This window comes from Falco biarmicus, chromosome 13 (assembly GCF_023638135.1).
Source record: "Falco biarmicus isolate bFalBia1 chromosome 13, bFalBia1.pri, whole genome shotgun sequence".
NCBI lineage: Eukaryota > Metazoa > Chordata > Aves > Falconiformes > Falconidae > Falco > Falco biarmicus.
This window is the reverse complement of record NC_079300.1, coordinates 12,117,162-12,131,800: the sequence shown is the minus strand read 5'-3', so window position 1 is coordinate 12,131,800 and position 14,639 is coordinate 12,117,162. Positions and strand designations below refer to the sequence as shown.

The window sequence follows — 14,639 nt, the reverse complement described above, 5'->3', positions numbered from 1 at the left end:
CTTGCCAATAGGTATCTCTACAGAGTTTTGTTCATAGTAGCTTTCCATAGAAATGGTAAAATCTGGCCATGGTGTCAATAAAATTTCTATATGATAAGTGCTTGCATGCCTTTAGAAAGGTTACAGTTACTATATGAGTGTTCCGCAGTAAAAAAGTCTCACTGGTATTTTTCTTTCCTGCCAGAAATTTAGTTGATATTACCTGATGAAATGTGAAACAGCTTGAGAAGTACAGTATGGCTCATACAGTATTGGCTATATTTCCCAAACATTTGTTCTTAAAGCCAAAACAGCAGAATCTAAACCAGCCTAAGATTAAATAATTGTTTGCAAAAAAACATCTTTGGGTTACTGTATCTTGACTATAGTTTTACTATGGTCTTTTAAGATAATTTAGGAGGAAATGGGATTATTCTTTGTTCAAGTCACAGGCTATTTGTCAGAAGAGTTTGCAGTGTTGGTGCTTAGATTATCTCTAGTTTCAGTATTAAAAATCAAAACTAACATTTCATTAAGGTAGTTCAGAGTCTTGTGCTCAGATTTTTATACTTTTCTCTACCCTTACCAAAACCTAAACGGAAATACACTGTCCAGAGGTTCTAGTAGCTGTAGGGGTGAGAAGGAGGGAGGATGACAGTCATTCCCCAGACTTTAGATGGTAATCTAGCTTGTTCCATTCAGTTGCACTCTTTGCGACTCCTACTTATGTCAGTCCCTTTATAATTTAGCTTGCTTCCTCTTGTTTTCTTTCTTGTTACGTTTCTGTTATTAGAAAGTCTTGATCTCACGTGTGTTCTGTGCATAAATACTGGCATTTCTTAGTCTAGGATAACAGAATTAATCTGAGCGTGGTGCTTTGGTAAGGTGGTAAACTGAAGTTGGTTCTCTTGCTTATTTTGCTACCCTCAAAACACGGAGAGCAGTAGACTGTTGTAGTTCATTTTTGTTGTATGTGTTCTGTTGGGTTTTGGTGGAGAGCTGAGGCCTGCAGTGATGCTCAATGGTTCTTGGCACACTGGCAGTGTTTCTGCCTAATGTTTTATAGCATCTGGGGAAGTGGAGCTTAAGCTTGTAGTTTCTAATCCTTGTTGCAATAAAAGTAGTAAGTGACATTCGGAATGCCTTTGTTTAATGAGTTGATCTTTTAAAACAAAAAACCAAAAAGCCCCACCATCAAACTTTTACTACCAGTAAACTTGTCTAAGTGGTGTTTAGGGTTGCATGTGTTTCTAGTTACTTCCCTAGTAGTCTTCCACTTCCCTACCTCTATCATGATCAGACTTTTCACCCACCCGCCCACTACAGTCTTGTCTGCATACATGCTCCTTTTTGGAGATAACTGTAACTACATAAAAAGTAGAGAGGAGATTGATAGGTGAATATACTGAGTCCTGCAGTCACATGAAGGACAAATTCAAGTTTAGGAGGAAAGGAAACGTCTTTGTTTTTCTCATGGTGTTTCCAGCCCTCTTCTCCTGTGGCTGTACCTGTGCTTGGAGGTAGCAAATTTATATTGGTTAAGTACTCCCTGAAGTCTGTTGTAAATACACAGCCTAATGTGATCCAGGTTCTACGCTGATGCCAAACGGGGAAGGTCTGTCTGCACCTGCTGCTGCACAGTCAACACCAGTAGTCATTGCCTTCCAGCAAGCTGTTTCATACTTACCTGGCTGAAAGCTCAGTCAGTAACTAGTTGGATCAAATCTTTGGACAGCTCGCTACATTTTCATGTGTGTGTGAGTGCCAGCAAACAGAGAGGGTGGAAAGACTGTATGGGGTGATAAGAATGAGATGGTCTGTTTTGGCAGATATGTAAGCTTAAGTTGACTTGCATCAATTGTGATATCACATCTGAACTCTATTTTGTAGCCTTTACCACTGACCTGTTGTAGATTTGCTAATTATCTTTTGTAAAACAATGTGCTAGACTTTGAATTGGTAAGCCTAGGAATTTTTTCTTTTAGAGTGTGGCTTACAGAGCTGAATTGCATTCAGTGAAACTTTACTGCTGACAGATTTCAATCTCATGCTTTCATTTGGCAAAATACATTATTTTATGCAAGTAATTTTAAACTGATGGTTTAGGTTTCACTGTAGAATGCAGCAATCAGTTTCTTCAGTAGAAGAACCAGCAGTAAAGAATTATTTACAATAAACACTGCAAATTATATAGCATGTGTTAAAAATAAAATTACATGGTAGCTAACTAAAAGGCTGTAACTCAATTCAAGGGTTCTTCTCTCTTTAGTAACTAATCGGGCTTGGATCTCATGGTTTCCAATGTTAGCCAAACAGCTTGAATTAATTGCAGTTGTGTATTTAGCTGAAATCATGAGCTCTGCAGTGTGCTTTCTTCATCTGCTGTGTCCCCCTCTCCTAAGTGGAGGGGTCAAAACTCATTCATGTTAAGTGTCCTGGCAGTCCGTGCTTTAGAGTTAAAATACTGCTTTAGTTCTCTGGATTATCGATACTTAGAGAAGATTGCAAAGGATAATACATTGTGGTCTTTATAGGATTGTTTTGCTTAAGTTAGTATTTTTGTATATATGCAGGAAGAGGACATTTACACTTTGCAGTCCCCAAAACTGTCCTGATAGTGCCTTGCTTCAGCCTCATGTAGGATTCTGCACTACAAACCACTGCTTTCACTGACAGAGCCCAGAAGCCTCTTTAGAGTGAGGAGAGTCTTTGTTCTTTCCTAGCTGGTAGTCTTACTGATTTGAAAATTAAAATATTTGCAGTCATAGTCTTCTCTAAATGTAGTTCAAGCACTCCAAAATGAGGACATGCCTAAAAAAAATCCAACTTGCTATGCAGCCCAGGTGTTGGCTGCTGGAACATAGGGATTTTAACCATAGTCTGCTCTGTGCAGAAGGCAGTAGTGTTAGCAAGCATCTATTGAATTATTTTTCCCCTGCATTGCTGAATGACCCATGTGAATTTTAGTCTCTTTATTTTGCTTATTGCTTTAATTTAGCTCTGAATACAGAAATATGTTATTGTTGCCTTGGGCTTTTGGGTAGTGCTCCCTATTATTGAAAAGGTTTCAAACACTTTTTCATGTAATCTCTGTGAAGTGAAGCAAGGTAATGTTACTGCATTTTGTATATACATATGAAGCTTGGAATCAAAGCGTTTGCTGATTTGGGGTACTAAATTCAAAACAGTGCCTGAACTTTCAGACAACCAAGCTTGTACAGGTTAATTTTTTTGTTGTTGTTGTAGTTCTTAAGAACTTCATATGCCTTGGTGACTCCTCAGGAGTACTGGAAATCAAGCCCAATATCTAGAAAAATGGAAATACATGATTGATTACTACCTTTGGAAAAATTAGTTTAGAAGATTTGCATGGTGTTATGAAGGAAATATATGGCACTGACAGGATGAAATCTTTTTCCAAAGCAGCATTAAGCAACTTTCAGTTTAGCTATCCCTTTTTCTTTGTGTAATTCCCTGTCTTTTCCCTAACGTTTTTTCAAGAACAGTCTCTTGTATAAGACTGTTACTGTGATCAGTCCTGATTCTTCCAGTCATTTCATCCTGTCTGAAGAAATCTACTTGAACAGAAAAAGCCTGATCATGGGTGAAAAGTAATATGCAGTTGTTAATTAAAGACCTGTGGATAGTAGATACGCACAGGAAGTGAGCAATTAAAGTTATGTGGGCATCTTTGATCACAGGCTATGCTGTCTGCATACTTGATTTAGCAATGTCATGTAAATTTTTAACTGAGTTCTCTCTATGCAAAATGTCAGTGCCTTTTTCAGGTTATTTTCCTAATGCTGCATTCCAAATTCAGTCTGAATTTCTAGATTCAGTTAAATGGAATCATGCTGGCATCTGTGACTCATAAGGACAGTTCAAACCTTTACATCCATCAGGTCTCTCTTACTTGAGCCAATAAGAGAGCAGTAAGTTGTCATTCCTTAGGACCTGCTTGTGGAATGGGATGCTCTGCCTTTGAGTTGTACAGATGTTTGAGAGGAGAGGAGTGATGGTATGTGCAGGTCTTGGCTTCTGTGCTTGGTGTATTAGAGGAGATTGTGCTCTTCCAGGTTGGGGTTTCTCCTTATGTTCATGCCACATGTTCTGTCCCCAGCAATATGTTGTTACTTTAGTTCTGTCTCTTCTGTCCCCAATTTCTTTTTTCATCTCTTTCATCACAGCTTCCATGTCTCAACTTTTATTCTTTCCTTGTTAATCTTGCCCTCTGTCTGAAATGCCTCTCTCATTGCCAGCTCTGAGTCTTGTCACCCAAGTTGTTAGCACAATAAAAAGAAGAATAATCAGTATCTTAACGTTTGGTAGAAAACTCCTTGTAAATCCAAGGAAAATATTAATTTTAGGGTGCTGATAAGCCTAGTAGTGATTTAAACCTGCTTAATTCATTATTACTCTTATTTATGGCTGTATATATACTACTCAGTTCCATCTTAGGCCAAGGCTTTTACTGGTCTTTGAGTTGGTGTCATACACACTGTTCTCTAAGAGTCATTGAGCACAGTAATAGCAGGACAATTAGGTGCTTGTCATTACATTGACTCCAAGCTCAGCTATGGAATAAATGTTTTTGTAGGGGGCCACAACTGAATGTGGTTATGAGCCATAAAATATCTGCTACTTCCTTTTATTCTGCTGGCTTGCCAAGGGGTGGCTTAGCAGGGTACAAAAAATATCTTTGGAACCCATCTGTGCTAAAACAGCAGATTGATCGTTTGAGCTGTAAATGTGTTGCAAAATATTCAAGTGTTCTATATTGCATGGTGGTTCTGCTGCTGTGCAAATTGTATTCCATCATTCAGGGATGCCTGAATCATCATCAAATCAACAGATTGTTGTAATTACTGTTAAAAGTTGTAGTGTAAGAAGGAAAGTATAGAAGCTTCGCTGCTGATACCCTTCACTGGTGATTAAATGTTAGCTTTAATTCTGAGCATGGTAGAAGAAATTTTCGTGGAGAATACTACCCCACATACACCACCACCCCCATAACTGATACTGTTCAATCTGCCTTATAGTTCCTGTTCTCCTTGAAAACAATTTTTTAAAAAAAATCAGCTGTATGAATTGAATTTTCATTTTAAAGGTGCAGTCATAGCATTTATTGTGAGACTATATTTAACTGCAAATTTCTTACTATGCTCAACATAACATATTTTTCTTATTTTTTGTTTTTAAGATACTTGCTCACAATTTTTATCCCTTCAAGTTTTTAATTTTCTCTGGGGGAGAAAGAGTGTTAATTTGTAGTTAGAAATAAGAGGAAGAAGACTTTGGTTTATTTTGTTAGTGCCCAAATGCACAGCAGCTATTTAAAATCTGAAGTATTCCCTCTTTCTGTTGGTTAATTGATACGGTGAATATTAACAAATGATTCTGAGATTTATTCTCTCTTCATGTACAGTAAGGAGGCTAGTTTTTTATTCAAAAACATTCTTTTTACAATTTGCTGATGTTTACCTGAAGGTTTATTTATACTACCAGAAATATACTTTTAAGATTATTAATGTGATTATTAAACAAACAAAAAAAAACCCCAAACAAAAACAAAACAAAAAAACCCCCAAAACACACACACTCCTTAATATGAACATAAAGCCATAGTCCCTCTCTTACTTGGCATGTTATAATTTGAAGAATTAACTTTTTCCCAGGGCTATACTTTAAGATATCAAGAATATAAGGGATTACAAAACCACACCTGTATCATAATTGAGAACTTTATTGATTGCAATATGCCATAGTTTTTGCAGATTTAACTTTCGGTGCTTTTTCCATATCATTACATTCATCACAGGTTCAAGCGTGCAGATGGTTATGATCATGTGGTATAAATATGAAAAAATTTAAGTATGAATAAAGAGTGTGGTACAAACTATTTGTATATCCTAGGTCTGAAACTTGCGTTTTGTTTTTGAGGATACTTTGGTGGCTACAAAAATCTCTACATAACATGTTTTCTAAAAATTGGTTCTTTTAGATATTGAAAATACCTTGACAGTACTCTGTTAACAGATTGCAAAGTTGATTGCTCTTCTTGCTTTTTTCAAGAGCATTTCTGTTACTTAATGCAAGAATCTCTTCCAGTTCACAGAATTTCATCTAGACCAAAGTATTAAAGTAAATAAAATAAATCTTTGAACATGGCTTTCCTAGCCAGAAATACCTATTTCTTATGAAATTAACATGCTTCATGTTTTTCTTGAATTTAATTTTTTCTGCACCATGGCATTCTATTCAAATTGCTATTAGGGAACAGATGAGGGAATTATGTTCACTGCTATTAGTTAAGGAGTTTACAGCACTTTGAAAGGGGAAGGCACAACGGAAGTGGTACTTTTCCCTCACAAAGCCTAGTGCACATGATTTGCGTGTGAATTGTGTAACTAATACAGATGTAATCTTTGAAGTGTCTGCCTTCTCTGCTTTCACAAATACGTGCTAAAATGAGGAGTGCATCTGCTGATCTGTTAAGTACTTGATGTCAACATTACTGAGTGTAGTTTCTGTTCACAGTCCCTGTAGTGCTGCTTCAGAAAGTGGGTAAGAAATAAGTCTGTGGAAGTTCCATTTCAATCATGAGTTATCAGTTTGAAACTAGGTGTTTTAATAGCTTTTCACATTTAAATAAAATTAAAATATTATTCAGGTTGTATTTTTCTTAAAACATTTTTCATCTTTGGATATCTAAAACAAAAGTAAAAAATACATATTTTCATCAATAATGGAAATGTTGGCACAGTACTTCCAGATTTGCAGTATTTACATAGATATATGTATCTATGTAATACTTGGGAACACCACTTGTGACCAGTTACCAGCTGGATGTAACTCCATTCTTGTTTGTAAAGAATTGTTAAATACTATCAGGTGAAATATAAACTAAAATGGGTTTATTTTCAAAAATATTCTATGGTTAGACTTTTCACAGGTTTCTAATTCTTGCTTTATAGTAGCCAAAAGAGTTTTATTTTACTTTTTTTAGAAGTATAGATGTGTTTCTGTGCTTCTAGTGAGCTTGGGGTAGATTTTCTTCATCTTGTGCTTAGAATAACAAGATCAATAATACTTTCAGGGCAAGAGAAGTGTTCAGTACTGTCACTGTTGTTAGCATTTTATCATGATTTTTCTTTTTGTGTAAACTTCAAATACCCTGCTTGACTTGCATTTTCCTACCCTTACTGCTCACTTTTTGCTGATCACTCCCATATTTATGCTGAAGCTAAATTAATCTTTTAATGCTGTGCCATTTTTATAATGACTTCAAAATTGAATAGCAGGACCAATTATTTTCAATGCATAACCCTTCCATTTTGCTGTGTGAGATTCATTGGTTTGTTCTTTGCTATTCAGTGAAAATGGAATTTGTAATTTCAGGTCTTTCAAGTTATCAAGTACCCTTGCTGCATCAAAGCCCGTCTCTCCTATCTCTCCATTCTTCTGTGCAGACTTCTGAAGGCTGAAAGTTGTTGAAGCTGAATTATTTTCATTATGTCTCTTGATTAAAATCCAGGGAGTGATTGTTGTATGGGACTGTTTTCTCTGGTTTGGGGTTGGATTTGTTTGTGCAGTGCTGGAACTACTAGTTTACCTGCTTTTTTACCTAAGTTGAAGACTGTTGTCCCTCTTTTAACCCAAGCTTGTTATCCTAGTGAGGTTCTGAGGAAAATAAATGGATTGAGTAAATATTAAATGTATGCTTTTAACAATGCTTATAATTTTTAATAGGAAAAAAGTAATAAATGGATGCAGAGGTTTGCACATGGACTTACAATCTGGCAATAGTTCTAGTGTTCTAGCTCCATTTTCAAAGGGTTTTTTTATGGCTTTTGCTTTAAAATGGTTTTGGGGGGTTTTTAAGGTCTGTTTGTTTAGTTGGGTGATTCCTTTTATACCTGAAGAAACTGTATCTGGGAGGCTTGGGGGGATGAATTCGTTTACTGTGTATTACCCCTCTCTGCTAACTTTGTGAAGCAGTCCTGTAAAATGAAACCCTGCTCTGCTGGAACACAGTCAAATATTTCATAAGCAGTGGGCAGAAGGCAGAGTGTCGTTGCTGAGGAGCAGTAGTATGCTTTCATACATTTCATGTGTCATGCTTTTGTCCATGTGTTAGCATGTATGAAGCAGTTTCTCTGTAACTTTGAGATTTTTTTCCATTTGGATTTTTTACGTGCTTGCGAATGAGCACTTTTTAAAAATAAAGTTGTGTGTATATGTAGAGCTTTAAAAATACTAGCAGTTAAAATAGTCATGAAATGGAATAATGGAGATCTCTGGAAGTGGAATTTTCATCGTCATTGTTGTACAGTGTGGGCAGTTACCACGCAGATTTTCTTCTGTGGCTCAGTGTTTGTCAAGAATTCTTCTAGTGATGCAGAAAGCTTTTGTTCTCCATTTTCTCCTGCTCTGTGCCGTTTGTACTGAGCCGATATAGATAAGAGTTGTCTCTTGCACAAAACTGATGTTTCTCAAAAAGAGCTGGAGGGCTAGAACCAACCAGCCAAAAACTTTCAAAGTGACTGCTACGGTCTGAGATTAATTTCCATCATGGCCTCTTAAGAGCAGTGTTTACTGTTAAACCTTGACTTAAGCATTTCCCTGAACAGGGATGGGTTTGGTTTGGTTTTGAACAAAAATATCTTTTCAGTTGTAGTTGGACCATTTAGGGTTCTGTTTTGTGTGTTTGCTGCCAGGGATTCATAATATTTATTTGGTGAAAAGATGTACACAATTCACCTCAAATATTAATTTGAGTATGTAACAATTGTTTTGATAGAATTACTACTAGTTTTTAGCAACCTTAGCTTTTAAAAAGGTGAAGATATATGAAATTGTGACCACAATTTCTGTAGTCCTTGATCCCTGCTAATGTCTGCGTGGTATGTTTCTGACTGAAGGTGACTTTTATGATTTCCAGATTCAAAATTTATTTCATATTATGAACATGTTTTGGCAATTGCTGTCATTTATCTCCTCATTTAGCTGTTTGATATGAGATATTTTCCATACATATCCTATACTGTTGTTTTATTTCTTGACGCTAAAATGGCTTGTACTGCACAGATGACTTGGTAAGACTCCAGCTCTTATTCTAGAATTCTGGCAATAATTGTCCTATTGAAAATTGCAGTGCTGCTTGTGTAAAGTGTAACAGACTTTTTTTGTTAGGGATGATGTCAGCATGAGAGATGGCCTCAAGGAGTCATTAAAAGAACATAGGACTTTTGACTGTTGGACTTCATTGACTTTTCTCCTCAATAAAGTACCGTTCTGCTGAAGACAGATTAGTGCCCGCAGTGGTATGGGACATACTGGTGACCTTACTGTGTATTCTGATGAAGCTGTATCTAAGTGCCGCAAATTTGGAGGCACTCTATTAAGAGCTTCAGAGAAATGCAGTAATGACAGGCATAAAATTTTATAGAAATACTTGCCTTTCTCTGAAAGTAATTGGCCTTTTTATGTGAAATTACTCACTTTGCTTTTTAAGACCTTTGTATTTTCAGTTCTAGTTTGAGCTGGTTTGTTTCTAACTGTCCATTTAAGACATTATGCAATGTATTCACAGCTAAAACTTTTCTTTGTGGTATGCCCATCTGTTGCTGACTTTAATATATTGCTCTACTGAAATAGTCTGTGGGGAAAAAGGGAGTAAGGTAATATTTTTTTAACTGATTGGTGAAACGTATAGGGAGAATATGCAAAACTAATGTGATGCTAGGTAAATTAGCTGACGTGAAAATACTTGTAGATGAGGAATTGTTATCTACAATATTAAGATAAATTGAAGTCATTGCTAGCTTTTAGTAAAATAGATTAATGGTAGAAATATTAAGTCTTTACTGGTTGCATTTTACATTTCCAGCCCTCCTGACTGACTGACTTTTGCCTTTATTTCATGCCAGGTCTCCTTCCCCAAGTTATGGTTTAGTCATGGAGCCATAGGAATTGCTGAATACATTAGATACTTCACTGATACAGATGAAAGCCAGAGCAGAGCATTAAGCAAAGTGACAGTAAACTTCTACAGTCTTCCTCTCTGATAGTCTCTTCACGTGGAACTCTCAATAGCTATGAACAGATTGTTGAGGGTGGTTTGAAAACATAGTGGGTGTACCTGGAGTGTCTAAGCTGTTTGTGGGAGTGCCAGCTTGGGCAGCATAAATTTATTCAAAAGGCACTGTGCTGCCTTATAGGAGTTTTCTAGCCTGGCTCAGTGCTACCTAGGATGTCTTGATACTCTTCTGTCAGCAGTGTCATTAGCTATCACAGTACACTATCTGCATGAGGTTTTATACAAACCTGTGGTGTTACTTTATCCATGTAATCTGACCCTTCCTTCTCCTTCCTTTTTCTGAATAATTGAAAGTTGACTATTTTAATTTTTTTAAATTTTTTATTATTATTATTTAATTATCTTAAACCATAGGCTATGGTACCTGGCATAGTATCTTAGAGCATAATCTTGAAATCCTGGATGAACTAGTATTTATCGTATTTCTGTTTTCCTATCTTTTTTGTGAGAAGTTGTATGTGCAGTATAGTTTCTTGGCAAGAGTCTTTTCTATTTTACATAGCTTCTTCTATGTGTGCTACCTTACTACATGCTACATGCTTTCCGTGTAAAAATGGAGAGGTGAGGGAAATTGAATTGAAGGGGATGACAATGTGGGTTAAGACCTTGAAGCTCTCTGAGTGCTTACAGGCCACTCTCTGGACCATAAGAAAAATGTGTTTCTTTCAACTTGTAGAAATAAGGAAATGAGAAGTTGCCATGTAGAACACACAGCCTTCTCTCCTCTCTTAACAAGCAAATGACTTCCTATTACAACACCAGCTCAGCCCTCTGTTCTGGAGGTGACAGCTTCTGTTGTGTCCTGTAACAAAGTACGTTTTTGAATACAACTTACTGTGATCTGAGGACAATTTTTTTAATGACAATGGCAAGCTTTTTAATTAAAAATAAGATAAAAAATATGTATTATTAAGTGACTTGACTTTTAGATTCAGCATTCCAACTCAAGCCTGCAAAAGAACATCTTCAACTGAAGTTTAAAGAAGCTTCAGTATAGTTTGAGGAGACACTGTCACAACACGTTGAAGAAGCTTCAGCCCTTTCCCCCGTTCATTCTCCTCTGGGCTGTAAACAAGATCACTAAGAACAAGTTGCTCTAAGTTATGAAGTGACAACCAGGTTCCTCCCCTGTGAAAGTGAGAAGTGATACTCAAGTCTTGAGTCATCAGTTGTCTTGAAATAATCAAGAGATGTAAAAGAAAATAAATTGCTTTCCAATTGAGGAAGAGAGCCCGTAGAAGGGAGGCATGCCTTTCCTGAATAATATAGGATAAGACCAGCTCAGGCCTATGGGAAGCACAAATAGTGGAAATCATTGGTGCTTTCATTGGGAGTATAGCATTTTACTGGTATTTATTCTTCATAATCCTCAGTGTGAGAACTGAGAAAAGCATATGTCTTAAATAAACACAGATGAGGAAGAAATACAGGGGGAAAGGTAAATTTCATGTTATGTATACTGGGATTGAGGGCCTAAATCAAAGCAGCAAATCTGAACCATTTAATGATTCTAGGTCGCTTCTCCCAGATAACAAGTGATGTGACAAGAGGAAACGCCCTCAACTTGTGCCAAGGGAGGGTTTGGATTGGATATTAGGAAAAATTTCTTCACTGAAAGGGTGGTCAATCATTGGAACAGGCTGCCCAGGGATGTGGTGGAATCACCATCCCCAGTGGTGTTTAAAAAACACATTGATGCAGTGCTTAGTGGTGGACTTGGTAGTCCTGGGTTAATGGTTGGACTTGATGCTTTTAAAGGTCTTTTCCAACCTAAATGATTCTCTGATTCTGTGTTGCAACAAAATATTTACAAAACAAGCTTAATCTCCTTTGTTTTAGCCAAGATGGTTGCTTAATGGTAGAGGAAAATAGAATGCTTAAGTAATGAAGACTTTGATCTGATTCAATTCCAAGTAATGTCTGCTTAGAAAATCCTGATTAAGTATTTTCTTTCAAAAGTTGTTTTCTTTCTTCTGGCCTTTTTCTAAGCCTTTTTGTGAAGGCAAAGCTTCAACTTGTTTGTCAGTGTGCAAATAACAGCTACTTTAAGGAGACTGTGCTGCCAAAGGAAGTCACTGACCTTATGTATCCACTAGAGATACAGTTTTTCTAAGTCCTAGTCCTCCCCAAGTTAGCTTCAGGCAAAAATTGCAGGAGTAGTTGCAACAACTTAAAAAAATCATGTGAACTAATTTGACTGTTTTTCTGCCTGGTGAATTGGGAAATGCTCACTCAAGCGTTGCAGGATCAGTAGCTTACAGCATTGGTCTGGTAAGGAGTATCCAGTAGATACACCCTCTGGGATCCAACTATACTGATGTAAAATTGTATCTCCAAGACTTTCACATACAAATTTAAACTAACTTGGTTAAACTGGTACAAAAGGCTAGGCATACATGTTTCACACTATGGTTTGATTTTTTTCTTCTCTTTTTTTCTTCTTGAGTTTAAAGTCAACAAGGAGTAGGTTTGCATCAAACCAGAATAGCCTCCTTTAAATCAGGTTTATCAATGAAGGGGTGAAACTCCTTACTAGTTTCATAGGTGTCGTCCGAAGGCAGCTTTCCCTGGAGATAAATACAAAAAAACAGGGACCTGCAATGCAGCTGGCCTGTGAGGAGCTGAACTTCCCCAATTTAACCGGACTTGGTGAGGTGGAGACTCTGGTTCATTTCCTCAGTGTTAGATCTTTTGCAACATTGCTTCTCCAACTTTCACTTAGTTTGTTTGGCTTTATGTTTTAGGGTTGTTTGATAGAGAATTGTCATTATACTGTTGGCTGGATGCCCACATTTAGTGACAGAAGGGAATGCAATTGCTAGAATTGAGATCGGGGAGAGGAATTGTCTGCCAGAAGTTAGAAGCAGAGCATATATAAAAACTTCTTTAACCCAAAACCCCATAGGAAGGGGTTAGAATTAATCCCGATTTTCAAACACAGATAAACAGTTCCACTTTGCATCATCTCTGCTGTAGCAGTACGAGTTACAGTTTGTATTCTGTCTGTAATCTGTCCCATTGTATATTGACTGGTCATAAGGCCCAGCTGGTAGGTCATCTGACTTCCTTTATCTGCTTCTCTTTTAAAGCCACTGAATTCCGCTCCCTGCTAATCTGTGAAGTTGCTACATCTAATTCCTGAAGGTGTTTGCTTTGCTCCGCTATGTGCCATCCTTAAAATGTCTTGCTGTGTACTTAGTACCTGTACTGAGCAAAACTTGGGAATAAATCCCTGATCACAACTCTGTATTTGCTACCCTGAAAATAATTCTGTGTTTTATTAAAGTGTGTGTGTTAAGGAACCAAAAAAATGCAGTTTCATGGTTATTGTTAGTGCCTAGACTTATCAGCTAGTCCAAATCCCAGCTACTACCAAAAGGCATGGTCCCTTTCTTCCCTACACATGCAGCCACACATTCTCATCTTCTCCCTTATATTCGTGTTGGAGATTACACAACTGCAGCATGAATCAGATCAGAAGGGCTGAAAACTATTTATCGCATTGTATTTTTACAGGATTTTTTCTCAGTAATGAGAGCCAACTGGCTGTGTGGCAGCACAATCAGGAGTGCTGCACAAGGGAGGGGTTGATAATGCGTGGCCAGTAAGGCATCGTTCCTTTCATCATTCGCGGCTTAGAGTAGCTGACTGTGAAGCCAGGGTCTCCATTGAAAAATGAATAAATAATACTTGACATAATTTTGATCAGTTTAGGCTACTGATTTTCCTACTCTAGAGCAGACTATAAGATAAGCAGCCAGAGTTAATGGAATATTAGTTCTCAGTTCCTAGCAGGAAACTGGAGCTTGTCACTCTTGCCTGTTCTCCAGTAACCCCACAAGAACATCTGTATAATGGTGTTCTATAGTTTCTGCTGGGTTTTGGTTTTTATTTTTAATAAACAAGCAATATAATTCCTTACAAAAGGAAAATTAAATTATTTCAGAGGATGTGGCATTGTATTCCAAGTTGTTACTCTGATTAGAATGTTTATCCTCTTCTTGCAGTACTCATGAGGTCTGCTCCTGTGAGAAAGTCATGCTTTCATTGGGAATGTGCTTTCTTGTCAGAGGATGTACAGCAGCTGACATTAAGTGCAGGACTGTAAAAATATGTGTTTGTTTAGTCAGTGTTTTTTAGGGCAACAAACACCTGTGAGATTTTCATTCATGTATAAGAGAAAGGTAGACTACAGCAAATATGCATTAAAATCGTGTGGAGAGAAAAAAGGGAGGGAGAATGGGAGTTGGTGCTTAGAATCTTCTGTTTTCCTCTTTGATCCTGGGTATGACTGAGTTTTCTTATTTAGTATAATTATAGTTCTTACAAATCTTTGTACATAGATTTTTCTAGTCTTAATACAGAATAGTGAATGTTGCAGAGACCAGGCTTTGTAAGAGAGTCTAATTCATTAATTTCTTGGCTTGATGTGATGTGTTTTAATGGAGAAGAGTTGAAGGGGCAACTGCTTAAAAAACCCTACTGTAGTTCAAATAACCTGGAAGCCAGATTCTGCAAAATTCCCTTGTGTGACTCTTCTTAAGATGCACTCCTTTTAAAA

The 14,639-nt window shown here is 37.1% G+C and overlaps 1 protein-coding gene and 1 long non-coding RNA gene across 17 annotated transcripts in view; both read left to right on the top strand.

The window, feature by feature from the left end:
• The window catches only part of LRCH3 (leucine rich repeats and calponin homology domain containing 3), a 68,360-nt gene that overhangs the window by 4,411 nt on the left and 49,310 nt on the right, over positions 1–14,639 (top strand). The gene's annotated exons all lie outside the window — the stretch shown is intronic.
• On the top strand, positions 6,344–7,693 carry LOC130158017 (uncharacterized). The gene is made up of 2 exons (XR_008825133.1): positions 6,344–6,543; positions 7,378–7,693. It is a non-coding gene; the product is annotated as an uncharacterized LOC130158017 (long non-coding RNA).